Consider the following 7,210-nt stretch of genomic DNA (forward strand, 5'->3'; position numbering starts at 1 on the left):
GGATTTTAATTGACATGCTGTATGAAACTGAAAGGAGGTTGCATCACTATGATGCATAACATTGCATGTATTGTATTTTCAAGTGTGTGCATTCATCCTGTTGTCATTTTGTTTTGAAAGCAGAAGAATCATTCAACAGGTTGCTGAGACAAATGTAAACCAGTAAAACATATGAAGAGAAACAAACCTTGAATATAAGTTCAGTTGTTTAAACATTTGACAAACTATGGTGAGGGAATAAGAAAACACACAAATCCAGCAGCTCCTGTATTTCAATACACCAGAACCCAATATTATTGGCGAGTCGGGTAGTCCATCATCACAGTTCGAGGGCAGGCATCATTTCAGTAATTTCATCCCGTTGCATTCACATCCGTGCCTTGAATGAGATTGAATGTGATCTTTGCTCTCAAGTATGTTCCCAAGTTTTACACTTTCGTGCTTTGCATGAATGGGAATGGAACCGTGTGTGTTGAATGAGGCTCCTTGTGAGCACTGAACTTTGTCCGGTGGAGTTCCTTTTTGTGTTGCTGTAAATGTGTCATTTCTCGATGAGAAAGATTAGGCAACATTTAGTCACTTCTAGCCATGATGCTCAATTTATTTACGAATGTACCCTAGTTACTAGGGACCGTTTACGTTGGAGAACAAGATCTATTGTATGCCTGTGTATTTGGGGAAGTCAAATCTGAAATAATGATGAAATTGCGTGTATCCAAAGTTAAAACTCGTGATTTGTCGCCCTCTGGTGTGTAAAAGATGCAAAAGCTTACAGCACCTGGTATTCCCAGGCGGTCTCCCATCCAAGTACTGACCAGGCCCGAGCCTGCTTAGCTTCCGAGATCGAACGAGATCGGGCGTATTCAGGCTAGTATGGCCGTAAGCCAGGGAGGTTGTCCCTGACGCTCTACTTAAAGGGAAGGCAATATCCGTTTCTGCCGCTCATACTTGCAGTTGAACTGTCTCTCTATTCTAAAGTCCGGGACACACCAGCGCGCCGCAGATAGTCCCTGCTAACACGCCACGTTGTGGCAACGTTGTGCGTTAGCTGGGGTGCCACACCAGACCGGAACTATATTTTACAAAACGAACACATTGTCTTGATAATACAGCTGTAATTGAGTGCCTGACACGCCAGTCAAGCGCAATCTTGAGAAGGTGTGCATTTCAGTAAGGATTTCAATTGACATGCAGTATGAAACTGAAAGGAGGTTGCATCACTATGATGCATAACATTGCATGTATTGTATTTTCAAGTGTGTGCATTCATCCTGTTGTCATTTGTTTTTGAAAGCAGAAGAATCATTCAACAGGTTGCTGAGACAAATGTAAACCAGTAAAACATATGAAGAGAAACAAACCTTGAATATAAGTTCAGTTGTTTAAACATTTGACAAACTATGGTGAGGGGGTAAGAAAACACACAAATCCAGCAGCTCCTGTATTTCAATACACCAGAACCCAATATTATTGGCGAGTCGGGTAGTCCATCATCACAGTTCGAGGGCAGGCATCATTTCAGTAATTTCATCCCGTTGCATTCACATCCGTGCCTTGAATGAGATTGAATGTGATCTTTGCTCTCAAGTATGTTCTCAAGTATGTTCCCAAGTTTTACACTTTCGTGCTTTGCATGAATGGGAATGGAACCGTGTGTGTTGAATGATGCTCCTTGTGAGCACTGAACTTTGTCCGGTGGAGTTCCTTTTTTGTTGCTGTAATTGTGTCATTTCTTGATGAGAAAGATTAGGCAACATTTAGTCACTTCTAGCCATGATGCTCAATTTATTGACGAATGTACCCTATTTACTAGGGACCGTTTACGTTGGAGAACAAGATCTATTGTATGCCTGTGTATTTGGGGAAGTAAAATCTGAAATAATGATGAAATTGCGTGTATCCAAAGTTAAAACTCGTGATTTGTCGCCCTCTGGTGTGTAAAAGGTGCAAAAGCTTACAGCACCTGGTATTCCCAGGCGGTCGCCCATCCAAGTACTAACCAGGCCCGAGTCTGCTTGGCTTCCGAGATCGGACGAGATCGGGCGTATTCAGGCTAGTATGGCCGTAAGCCAGGGAGGCTGTCCCTGACGCTCTACTTAAAGGGAAGGCAATATCCGTTTCTGCCGTTCATACTTACAGTTGAACTGTCTCTCTACTCTAAAGCCCGGGACACACCAGCGCGCCGCAGACAGTCCCTTCTTACACGCCACGTTGTGGCAACGTTGTGGCAACGTTGTGCGTTAGCTGGGGTGTCACACCAGACCGGAACTATATTTTACAAAACGAACACATTGTCTTGATAAAACAGCTGTAATTGAGTGCCTGACACGCCAGTCAAGCGCAATCTTGAGAAGGTGTGCATTTCAGTAAGGATTTCAATTGACATGCAGTATGAAACTGAAAGGAGGTTGCATCACTATGATGCATAACATTGCATGTAGTGTATTTTCAAGTGTGTGCATTCATCCTTTTGTCATTTTGTTTTGAAAGCAGAAGAATCATTCAACAGGTTGCTGAGACAAATGTAAACCAGTAAAACATATGAAGAGAAACAAACCTTGAATATAAGTTCAGTTGTTTAAACATTTGACAAACTATGGTGAGGGGTTAAGAAAACACACAAATCCAGCAGCTCCTGTATTTCAATACACCAGAACCCAATATTATTGGCGAGTCGGGTAGTCCATCATCACAGTTCGAGGGCAGGCATCATTTCAGTAATTTCATCCCGTTGCATTCACATCCGTGCCTTGAATGAGATTGAATGTGATCTTTGCTCTCAAGTATGTTCCCAAGTTTTACACTTTCGTGCTTTGCATGAATGGGAATGGAACCGTGTGTGTTGAATGAGGCTCCTTGTGAGCACTGAACTTTGTCCGGTGGAGTTCCTTTTTGTGTTGCTGTAATTGTGTCATTTCTCGATGAGAAAGATTAGGCAACATTTAGTCACTTCTAGCCATGATGCTCAATTTATTTATGAATATACCCTAGTTACTAGGGACCGTTTACGTTGGAGAACAAGATCTATTGTATGCCTGTGTATTTGGGGAAGTCAAATCTGAAATAATGATGAAATTGCGTGTATCCAAAGTTAAAACTCGTGATTTGTCGCCCTCTGTTGTGTAAAAGATGCAAAAGCTTACAGCACCTGGTATTCCCAGGCGGTCTCCCATCCAAGTACTGTCCAGGCCTGAGCCTGCTTAGCTTCCGAGATCGGACGAGATCGTGCGTATTCAGACTAGTATGGCCGTAAGCCAGGGAGGGTGTCCCTGACGCTCTACTTAAAGGGAAGGCAATATCCGTTTCTGCCGCTCATACTTGCAGTTGAACTGTCTCTCTACTCTAAAGTCCGGGACACACCAGCGCGCCGCAGACAGTCCCTGCTAACACGAAACGTTGTGGCAACGTTGTGCGTTAGCTGGGGTGCCACACCAGACCGGAACTATATTTTACAAAACGAACACATTGTCTTGATAAAACAGCTGTAATTGAGTGCCTGACACGCCAGTCAAGCGCAATCTTGAGAAGGTGTGCATTTCAGTAAGGATTTCAATTGACATGCAGTATGAAACTGAAAGGAGGTTGCATCACTATGATGCATAACATTGCATGTAGTGTATTTTCAAGTGTGTGCATTCATCCTGTTGTCATTTTGTTTTGAAAGCAGAAGAATCATTCAACAGGTTGCTGAGACAAATGTAAACCAGTAAAACATATGAAGAGAAACAAACCTTGAATATAAGTTCAGTTGTTTAAACATTTGACAAACTATGGTGAGGGGGTAAGAAAACACACAAATCCAGCAGCTCCTGTATTTCAATACACCAGAAACCAATATTATTGGCGAGTCGGGTAGTCCATCATCACAGTTCGAGGGCAGGCATCATTTCAGTAATTTCATCCCGTTGCATTCACATCCGTGCCTTGAATGAGATTGAATGTGATCTTTGCTCTCAAGTATGTTCCCAAGTTTTACACTTTCGTGCTTTGCATGAATGGGAATGGAACCGTGTGTGTTGAATGAGGCTCCTTGTGAGCACTGAACTTTGTCCGGTGGAGTTCCTTTTTGTGTTGCTGTAATTGTGTCATTTCTCGATGAGAAAGATTAGGCAACATTTAGTCACTTCTAGCCATGATGCTCAATTTATTTATGAATATACCCTAGTTACTAGGGACCGTTTACGTTGGAGAACAAGATCTATTGTATGCCTGTGTATTTGGGGAAGTCAAATCTGAAATAATGATGAAATTGCGTGTATCCAAAGTTAAAACTCGTGATTTGTCGCCCTCTGTTGTGTAAAAGATGCAAAAGCTTACAGCACCTGGTATTCCCAGGCGGTCTCCCATCCAAGTACTGTCCAGGCCTGAGCCTGCTTAGCTTCCGAGATCGGACGAGATCGTGCGTATTCAGACTAGTATGGCCGTAAGCCAGGGAGGGTGTCCCTGACGCTCTACTTAAAGGGAAGGCAATATCCGTTTCTGCCGCTCATACTTGCAGTTGAACTGTCTCTCTACTCTAAAGTCCGGGACACACCAGCGCGCCGCAGACAGTCCCTGCTAACACGAAACGTTGTGGCAACGTTGTGCGTTAGCTGGGGTGCCACACCAGACCGGAACTATATTTTACAAAACGAACACATTGTCTTGATAATACAGCTGTAATTGAGTGCCTGACACGCCAGTCAAGCGCAATCTTGAGAAGGTGTGCATTTCAGTAAGGATTTCAATTGACATGCAGTATGAAACTGAAAGGAGGTTGCATCACTATGATGCATAACATTGCATGTATTGTATTTTCAAGTGTGTGCATTCATCCTGTTGTCATTTTGTTTTGAAAGCAGAAGAATCATTCAACAGGTTGCTGAGACAAATGTAAACCAGTAAAACATATGAAGAGAAACAAACCTTGAATATAAGTTCAGTTGTTTAAACATTTGACAAACTATGGTGAGGGGGTAAGAAAACACACAAATCCAGCAGCTCCTGTATTTCAATACACCAGAACCCAATATTATTGGCGAGTCGGGTAGTCCATCATCACAGTTCGAGGGCAGGCATCATTTCAGTAATTTCATCCCGTTGCATTCACATCCGTGCCTTGAATGAGATTGAATGTGATCTTTGCTCTCAAGTATGTTCCCAAGTTTTACACTTTCGTGCTTTGCATGAATGGGAATGGAACCGTGTGTGTTGAATGAGGTTCCTTGTGAGCACTGAACTTTGTCCGGTGGAGTTCCTTTTTGTGTTGCTGTAATTGTGTCATTTCTCGATGAGAAAGATTAGGCAACATTTAGTCACTTCTAGCCATGATGCTCAATTTATTTACGAATGTACCCTAGTTACTAGGGACCGTTTACGTTGGAGAACAAGATCTATTGTATGCCTGTGTATTTGGGGAAGTCAAATCTGAAATAATGATGAAATTGCGTGTATCCAAAGTTAAAACTCGTGATTTGTCGCCCTCTGGTGTGTAAAAGATGCAAAAGCTTACAGCACCTGGTATTCCCAGGCGGTCTCCCATCCAAGTACTGACCAGGCCCGAGCCTGCTTAGCTTCCGAGATCGGACGAGATCGGGCGTATTCAGGCTAGTATGGCCGTAAGCCAGGGAGGGTGTCCCTGACGCTCTAGTTAAAGGGAAGGCAATATCCGTTTCTGCCGCTCATACTTACAGTTGAACTGTCTCTCTACTCTAAAGCCCGGGACACACCAGCGCGCCGCAGACAGTCCCTGCTAACACGCCACGTTGTGGCAACGTTGTGGCAACGTTGTGCGTTAGCTGGGGTGCCACACCAGACCGGAACTATATTTTACAAAACGAACACATTGTCTTGATAAAACAGCTGTAATTGAGTGCCTGACACGCCAGTCAAGCGCAATCTTGAGAAGGTGTGCATTTCAGTAAGGATTTCAATTGACATGCAGTATGAAACTGAAAGGAGGTTGCATCACTATGATGCATAACATTGCATGTAGTGTATTTTCAAGTGTGTGCATTCATCCTGTTGTCATTTTGTTTTGAAAGCAGATGAATCATTCAACAGGTTGCTGAGACAAATGTAAACCAGTAAAACATATGAAGAGAAACAAACCTTGAATATAAGTTCAGTTGTTTAAACATTTGACAAACTATGGTGAAGGGGTAAGAAAACACACAAATCCAGCAGCTCCTGTATTTCAATACACCAGAACCCAATATTATTGGCGAGTCGGGTAGTCCATCATCACAGTTCGAGGGCAGGCATCATTTCAGTAATTTCATCCCGTTGCATTCACATCCGTGCCTTGAATGAGATTGAATGTGATCTTTGCTCTCAAGTATGTTCCCAAGTTTTACACTTTCGTGCTTTGCATGAATGGGAATGGAACCGAGTGTGTTGAATGAGGCTCCTTGTGAGCACTGAATTTTGTCCGGTGGAGTTCCTTTTTGTGTTGCTGTAATTGTGTCATTTCTTGATGAGAAAGATTAGGCAACATTTAGTCACTTCTAGCCATGATGCTCAATTTATTTACGAATGTACGCTAGTTACTAGGGACCGTTTACGTTGGAGAACAAGATCTATTTTATGCCTGTGTATTTGGGGAAGTAAAATCTGAAATAATGATGAAATTGTGTGTATCCAAAGTTAAAACTCGTGATTTGTCGCCCTCTGGTGTGTAAAAGGTGCAAGAGGTTACAGCACCTGGTATTCCCAGGCGGTCTCCCATCCAAGTACTGACCAGGCCCGAGCCTGCTTGGCTTCCGAGATCGGACGAGATCGGGCATATTCAGGATAGTATGGCCGTAAGTCAGGGAGGCTGTCCCTGACGCTCTACTTAAAGGGAAGGAAATATCCGTTTCTGCCGTTCATACTTGCAGTTGAACTGTCTCTCTACTCTAAAGCCCGGGACACAGCAGCGCGCCGCAGACAGTCCCTGCTAACACGCCACGTTGTGGCAACATTGTGCGTTAGCTGGGGTGCCACACCAGACCGGAACTATATTTTACAAAACGAACACATTGTCTTGATAATACAGCTGTAATTGAGTGCCTGACACGCCAGTCAAGCGCAATCTTGAGAAGGTGTGCATTTCAGTAAGGATTTCAATTGACATGCAGTATGAAACTGAAAGGAGGTTGCATCACTATGATGCATAACATTGCATGTATTGTATTTTCAAGTGTGTGCATTCATCCTGTTGTCATTTTGTTTTGAAAGTAGAAGAATCATT

The 7,210-nt window shown here is 43.2% G+C and overlaps 6 non-coding genes across 6 annotated transcripts; all 6 read right to left on the minus strand.

Annotated features, from left to right (window-relative positions):
• Positions 1 to 766: 766 nt before the first annotated feature.
• On the minus strand, positions 767 to 885 carry LOC136737109 (5S ribosomal RNA). Its single transcript, XR_010812081.1, has one exon. It is a non-coding gene; the product is annotated as a 5S ribosomal RNA (ribosomal RNA).
• A 1,066-nt stretch (positions 886 to 1,951) lies between these two features.
• LOC136737367 (5S ribosomal RNA) lies at positions 1,952 to 2,070 on the minus strand. The gene has a single exon (XR_010812329.1). It is a non-coding gene; the product is annotated as a 5S ribosomal RNA (ribosomal RNA).
• A 1,066-nt stretch (positions 2,071 to 3,136) lies between these two features.
• Positions 3,137 to 3,255, minus strand: LOC136737402 (5S ribosomal RNA). The gene has a single exon (XR_010812364.1). It is a non-coding gene; the product is annotated as a 5S ribosomal RNA (ribosomal RNA).
• A 1,055-nt stretch (positions 3,256 to 4,310) lies between these two features.
• On the minus strand, positions 4,311 to 4,429 carry LOC136737403 (5S ribosomal RNA). The gene has a single exon (XR_010812365.1). It is a non-coding gene; the product is annotated as a 5S ribosomal RNA (ribosomal RNA).
• Positions 4,430 to 5,484: 1,055 nt separating this feature from the next.
• On the minus strand, positions 5,485 to 5,603 carry LOC136736955 (5S ribosomal RNA). Its single transcript, XR_010811934.1, has one exon. It is a non-coding gene; the product is annotated as a 5S ribosomal RNA (ribosomal RNA).
• Positions 5,604 to 6,669: 1,066 nt separating this feature from the next.
• Positions 6,670 to 6,788, minus strand: LOC136736893 (5S ribosomal RNA). The gene has a single exon (XR_010811910.1). It is a non-coding gene; the product is annotated as a 5S ribosomal RNA (ribosomal RNA).
• Between the last annotated feature and the right edge of the window lie 422 nt (positions 6,789 to 7,210).

Source organism: Amia ocellicauda, unplaced genomic scaffold (assembly GCF_036373705.1).
Source record: "Amia ocellicauda isolate fAmiCal2 unplaced genomic scaffold, fAmiCal2.hap1 HAP1_SCAFFOLD_47, whole genome shotgun sequence".
NCBI lineage: Eukaryota > Metazoa > Chordata > Actinopteri > Amiiformes > Amiidae > Amia > Amia ocellicauda.